Raw genomic sequence first — 6,770 nt, 5'->3', positions numbered from 1 at the left:
CATCAACATGATAGGATGAACTTGATCAGCAATGATACTTAGGTATGTTGTGCTATTCAGACATTGTTCCACATGAATTAAAGGGCCCAAATCATGCCAGGAAAACATGCCCCAAACCATAACACTGCCCCCACCAGCTTGTAGGGTTGTACTCATGCGTGTGGGGTGCATCTTTCATGCTGTTTCTGCCAAATTCTCACTCTGCCATCTGCATGATGCAACTGGAAATGTGATTCATCGGACCACATGACTTTTTTCCAATGCTCAATTGTCCAATCCTTGTGTTCCTGTGCGAATTGGAGACGTTTTATCTTGGTAACTGCAGACAGCAAAGGTGTTCGAACAGGCCTTCGGCTAATTTGCCTACAAACGTCAGGTGGTCATAATAATCTGGCCACTCAGTGTATGAACCTTATGAGGGACTGGGACTTAGGGATATAACTCAGAAGATTCTTACTCGGTAAATATTACTGGTACATCATTTTCTTGTCACTGTTGAAATCCTGTTTTATCACACTGTTGCTGGGGGACAGGAGGACACTCCTCTCCATAAAACTAGAGAATATTCTCTGTTAGGTACCCTGTGAGGCTTTGAAGTTGTTGGGCCAGAATTTACATCACAATTCTGCCCTTTCTAGTTCTGTGAGCTTGATCAAGTTATTTCACTTCTATGTTCAGCTTTCTCCTGGTAAAATGGGAATACGCTCACCTTGTAAGTTTGTTTTAAGGGATAAATAAAAACATTTAGCTGAAGGGATGTGAATGGAAGCGGCATACTGGAGTGTGACCTTGTTGCCCCAGAGATTGCAGGGCTTCTGGCCACACTCCCTGGATCAGAATCCAGGGTCTGAGGCTTGTTGTCTGTGTGACCTTGGGCAAGTCCTTGACCTTCTGGACTTTAGTTTTCTCATCTGTAAAATGGAGATAATAATCTCTAACCATCAAAGGGAGGACTAAACAGAGTCTGGAACCAAGTAAGTGCTAAGTACATGGTGGTAGTACTTTTTAAACATAATAGTCATTGTCACTCAATCAGTTCATGAAGCTGTAGCAAAAATGAAGCGAATAAAGGCGAATGTCTTTAAAAAGAATTTTAAGAGTGGAAAAGGATATCAGAGAAGAATGAATTTTTAAATGAAGAATACATTAATGAGTGGGCATAAATATATGCTGGCTACAACTTATAAAAGGAGAGAGATGTGCTATATACCCATTATTTCTGCAAGAGAATAGTAACTTTCAGCACATTCTCCCACAGTTCATGTGTGGCACCATGGTTAGTCATATCTGCCATGTTAATAGATTCATTTTTACCGCATTTTCTGGAACAGTCTGATGTACTTACTCTTGGGTTTGGATTTCTGGGAAGGCTTTCCTGTTAGCAGTTATGCAAATGTTTATAGAGCAATTGGGAAGACGGGGTTCAGAGAGAGAGAGAGAGACCAGTTCACAGGATTACATCTTCCCATTTTAGAATGAAGAATACAATAGAAATGGTAATATTCTCATTCATATTCACCGTAACTTCTTATTTTTTTTCTCTTACTTGACTTTTCATTATGAGAGGTTTTCAAACCATGGGAAGTCACTTGGAAATAAATAGGAAGGCTTTGTCCTCAGTTGGAATGAAAGGGAACTGGAGAGCAGGAGAAATAAAGATATGTTTCCCAAGCATTCCTGAAGTGACAGGAGGAACATTCTCTTGGGCTACCTCTGGCTCTCAGATATGAAACTTATTCCCCAACTGGGTAAGATTTAGGGAGAAAGACAAGTAGGCATTGTTTGTGGGAAATTCAAAGCGTTAAAAAATATCCCTAGAGTCTACATTGACTGTGAATGCAATCTTATCAATTCAGTAAGCACATAAAATGAGAAGGGTCATGCAGACAAGGTATTTAGAAATATTTCCAAGTCAGTGGGGGCAACTCTTGTTTTCTAACTGACGTATAGGAGGCTATGAACCGGAGTGATGCTGTGCAAAACCCTAAAAGTCACAGACAGAACCAGTGTTCTGAGTCTGAAGACTGTTTAACTTAAGGATGTATTCATTCATTTACCAAGCATTTATTGAGGGCCACTCAGGGCAGGCCCTGTTCCTGTCCCTGGGGTTTCTCCGTGAAGAAAGACTGGCCCGTCTCTGCGCTCATGGACTGCCTGTTAAAGCTGGCGGCGAGTCCTGTCGGCAAAGGTGACAGTGAAGGGGAGCAATGTTAGATAAAGCCATCTTTTCCAACACTTTGGGGGAAAATGTTTGAAAGCTTGTGATAAAAAAATAAATGAAAAAGTGTTTTCAGCTATGGAAGGAGTTGTGAAGGACCTTGGCTGTAATTCGTACAGAGGGAAGGAAAAGCACAAGACCGACCAGTCGGTGAGGCTGGGCCCTGAGCTTGGGACCGATAAGCTGCGTGTGGGTCAACCTGCCAAGACATCTTGGAGCCCTCGAATAGGGGCCAGACAGTAAACGGGCTTTGCAGAAGGAAGGGCATTGCCTCCTCGGGCCGTGTGTTGTCACCACCTCTCCTTATCTCTGGCCACTAGGGTTACTGAATCCTGCCACAAAAGAAATGTTTGTGACAGCAACACAGCTGAACCCCTTAGGTCAGGCCTCAGGCCTTACAGAGGATTTATGTGAGCACCAACTTCTCTCACATGATGCCCTGCAGTGGGCGTGAAGCATCCATCTTATATATATAAAAACTGCTGTTTGAAATTTTAACCCTGATAGTATGGCTTCTGTAAGTGCCTGCTTGCTTAAATAATAAGGAAAATAAGACTACTCCCATTCCAGAGAGGCCGTAAACTATGCCCCAGACAGAGTTGTCAGTGCTGACACCAGGCCAGGCCAGGCCTTGAGATATGGTCTCATGGCCCCTTCCCAGCACACAGGTCTTCTTTCTCAGAAGGCCCGGAAGTCTCATTCCAAATTTGGGAGACAAAGGACTGGAAAAAGTATAAATAGAGAAGTTTCCTCCATGTTGGGGGACCCAGAATTTGAAAGACACAGTTTTCTCTGGGCCTGCACAGAATTTAATAATAAAATGTAACTCCCTTTCTCTAAGCGTGGCTTGGTTTTTCTCCGGTCTTCTGCAACAAGCGAATACCAAGAATGACAGCAACACCCAGTGATTCAGAATTCCTGGGAAAGGGGATGTCAGGAGCATGGAAATTTCTGGTTGAGAACTAGTACTCATCTCTACCTCAGAGTGTGTGTGGGAACAACCCTCTCTTCTTATTCTTTGTGTTACGGTTATGGTGTTTGTACAACTTACTGGCTCCTGGGAGACAATTCCCACGTTCCCAGCAGTTGGAGCAGACAGTATTGGCCAGCCACTCCCCAGCCATGTGCTTCTCTGCTTGGTTAATAGAGGTGGCTCTGTGTTCAGCCCCCGGCACTAAATCATAATCGGCTGTACGAATTCTATTCTGCTTCGCAAGTGATTGGTCTAGGGTCGTGGTCGGCAAACTGCGGCTCAGGAGCCACATGCGGCTTTTTGGCCCCTTGAGTGTGGCTCTTCCTAAGCCTTAGGAGTACCCTAATTAAGTTAATAACAATGTACCTACCTATATAGTTTAAGTTTAAAAAATTTGGCTCTCCAAAGAAATTTCAATGGTTGTACTGTTGATATTTGGCTCTGTTGACTAATGAGTTTGCCGACCACTGGTCTAGGGCAGTGGTTCCCAACCTGTTTTTGGCCATGCCCCACGTCAGCATCTCTAAAATCCTGATGCCCTCCTATGACATACAATTCTTATTCAAAAAGTGAACTCCTATTTATGTGGAGGAAGCCTAAAAGGCCCTTAAGTTGATCTAAACAAGCTTCCAAAAGAACATGGCATCCATGAAAGAGAAAAATAAAAGAACAAAAGCACAGTTGAAGTACTGAGGAAGAAATCACTAAGAAATTGTTAAAAATAATAATAATATGAAGTGATATGAAAAATAGCAAATAAAGTTTCAAAACAGGTGTACCAGTTACTAATGCGGATTTTTTTAAATAAATGGGGTTACACATATGTTAATATATGTGCGATTTGATAGCATACATTTTACTGATGACTTTTCGGTTTTCCATTTGTCTTTTGTTCAGTTGATGTGGCACCCATTTTCCTTCCTTTAAAATCTTTCCCATTGCTTGTAAATGATCTGAAATTGTTTGCTGAGCAACGTTTAATCTTCTGCAAGTTGTTTTTGAGTTTGACAAGCATCTTCATCCAATAATGTTTGTAATTGTTGGTCTTCAAACTTTTTCAGTTGACCCAAACATTCTTTGTCTTTCACATCGAAATCTTGACTTTTAAAGTGTTTAAACCAGCGTTCACAAGTATCTTGAGATGGTGCATGTTCACTATAAGCTTCCCGAAGTATATGATAACTTTCAGCAGCAATTTTCTTCAAAATAAAGTAATGAATTAAAACTTCCCACAAATGCTCTTTTTTTTGGGGCATGAAATTCGACATTTTCAAGAATAAAAATATCTATGTTAACACCTTCAGAAAATTTGACATATGAAGTTTTGAAGCTTGTTGTCAATACAACAAAACAGCATACATATCAAATTGCACATATATCAACATATGTGTAACCCCATCTATTGAAAAAAATCCACATTAGTAACCAGCACACCTAGTATCTTTATATACTGTATATGAGGCCACTGGAAATGCAAAAAATTCACTGTTAATAACTCATTCTCGAATTGCCCCCCTTAAACATCAAATTGCCTCCTGTGGGGCATGTGCCCCATATTATTAGGCATATTATTCAATTCTGACAAATGAAACATAAGTTGACACTTAATGTGGAGTTGTTGGGATGGGTTTTGCTGCCTGATATGAAAGAGACCTGAGCAGGACCCTCTCCTCTTGGGTGAAGTTGACAAGGTTCTGTGTGAGGACCTGATATTTGGAGCTGCTGCAGCCTTTCACGACCTTGAGGAAACATTGTTGATGTGGAGGAATGTCAGAGATGTTGAGCAGTTGAACTAACCCTATAATTATCTGACTCTGGACTTCTTATAAAAAATACTCTGGCCCTATCATGTCATCCAGTGGTAGCCAGGTATTCTGATTTTATAACCTAAAGCACCCCGATTGATATAGCAGTAAAAGGTCTGGGCATTGAAATCAGATACACTTATGTTGGCATTCCAGAGTCACCGCTAGTAGGCTGTTGGGCTTTGCATATACTAGTAAGTTGTTGAGTCTTTCTGTGCCTTGGTTTCTTTATCTTTAAAAACGGGGCAATAATAACTCATAGATTAGTTGTGAGCACTAAATGAGATGACATTTATTAGATACTGACAGCACACAATAACTAGACAACAAATGGTAGCTAGTGTAGTTATCATTGCTTCTGTGTTAAGTCTTCAAAAAATGCCCAAGGATGTGGGCAGAACTGGAACCTGCTGAGGCATTGGCGATGGGAGCAGTGTCAGCTAGGGGAGCTGGTGGGAATGAGAGGGGGAGACGTGAGGACATGGATTCACAGGCTCATCACGCTGCCTGGTCATCCTGAAGGTGCAGTTGTAGAAAAAGTGTGGGTCAGGTCGTATTTGGCCAGCAGATGATCTGTTGGCCAAAACAGTGTTTTAAGAAGTTGAATTACTTGCTTACATCAAAAAAGAAAGATTTCATACAAAATCTAGATCTAACTATCTCTGATCTTCTTGTAATTATATTACAAAAGAGCCCGCTGGCATGGCTCAGTGGTTGAGCATTGATCCATGAACCAGGAGATCACAGTTCGGTTCCTGGTCAGGGCACATGCCCGGGTTACAGGCTTGATCCCCAGTGTGGGGCATGCAGGAGGCAGCCAATCAATGATCTTCTCTCATTATTGATGTTTCTATCTCTCTCCTTTTCCATTCCTCTCTGAAATCAATAAAAATATATTTAAAAAATAAAAAATAAAAGAAAGCCCCTATTTGTTTAATCCAGGTGTCCTGACTATGAGTGGATTAAGGTGTGGCTTGGAGATCAGGCACAGCTGGGCCTTTGAGAGGGCAGTGTGGTGCCTGGGTTTTCTTTCAGCCCAGGGATGCCTGGCCGTCCACTTCACTGACCTTGGATGACTCAGTGGTGTGTCTAGTGAGAAAGGCTCTGGAGGCCTGACTTGCCCAGGTGGGTGAAGGAGGAAAGCTGCTCTTTTATATGGGAAACCAGTCAATGTTGGGTGATTGGCATGCTTCCCTTTCTGCATTGTAGGTGCTTGAACCAAAAGATTTTTAACCAGTCAACCTTGTAAATACAATGAACTAGATTGTGTCAAAGTTCCCAATTGTGTGTGTGTGTGTGTGTGTGTGTGTGTGTGTACATGAAAGCCACATGTAATCTAGTGGCCACAGACTCATGCTCTGACATTGAACTTCCAATATGCAAGTTTGGCTCTAACACTTACAGAACTTGGACAAATCAGTCTGTAAGCCTCAGTTTCCTTATCTTTAAGATGGGTTGATAGTAACTATCTCACAGGGTTGTCAGGATTAAATTAAGGAAGAACAATGCCTAGGATGGGTAAATGGGTAGTAAATGCTGGCTTATGATGATTATTCCTCAAAGAATGAGGTCGGCAGTGGCTAGAATGATCAGGCCTAGGAGTCTTCCATTTTCTTTGCCAACCTGAATTGAAGGAGGAAAATTCAGGCAGACAGCTGAAGTTTCTAATTCCTTTTTTTTCTAAGCCTCTTTCCAATTTTATTAAAGCAAAAAAAAATTGAGTAGCAAGGCATGCCAGCTGTTGGGTGATGGTGTAAAGTTCTGCTTCTTCCAG

Source organism: Myotis lucifugus, unplaced genomic scaffold, assembly GCF_000147115.1.
Source record: "Myotis lucifugus unplaced genomic scaffold, Myoluc2.0 scaffold_129, whole genome shotgun sequence".
NCBI classification, from domain to species: Eukaryota; Metazoa; Chordata; class Mammalia; order Chiroptera; family Vespertilionidae; genus Myotis; species Myotis lucifugus.
The sequence above is the reverse complement of the archived record's forward strand: the minus strand, read 5'-3'. Positions refer to the sequence as shown.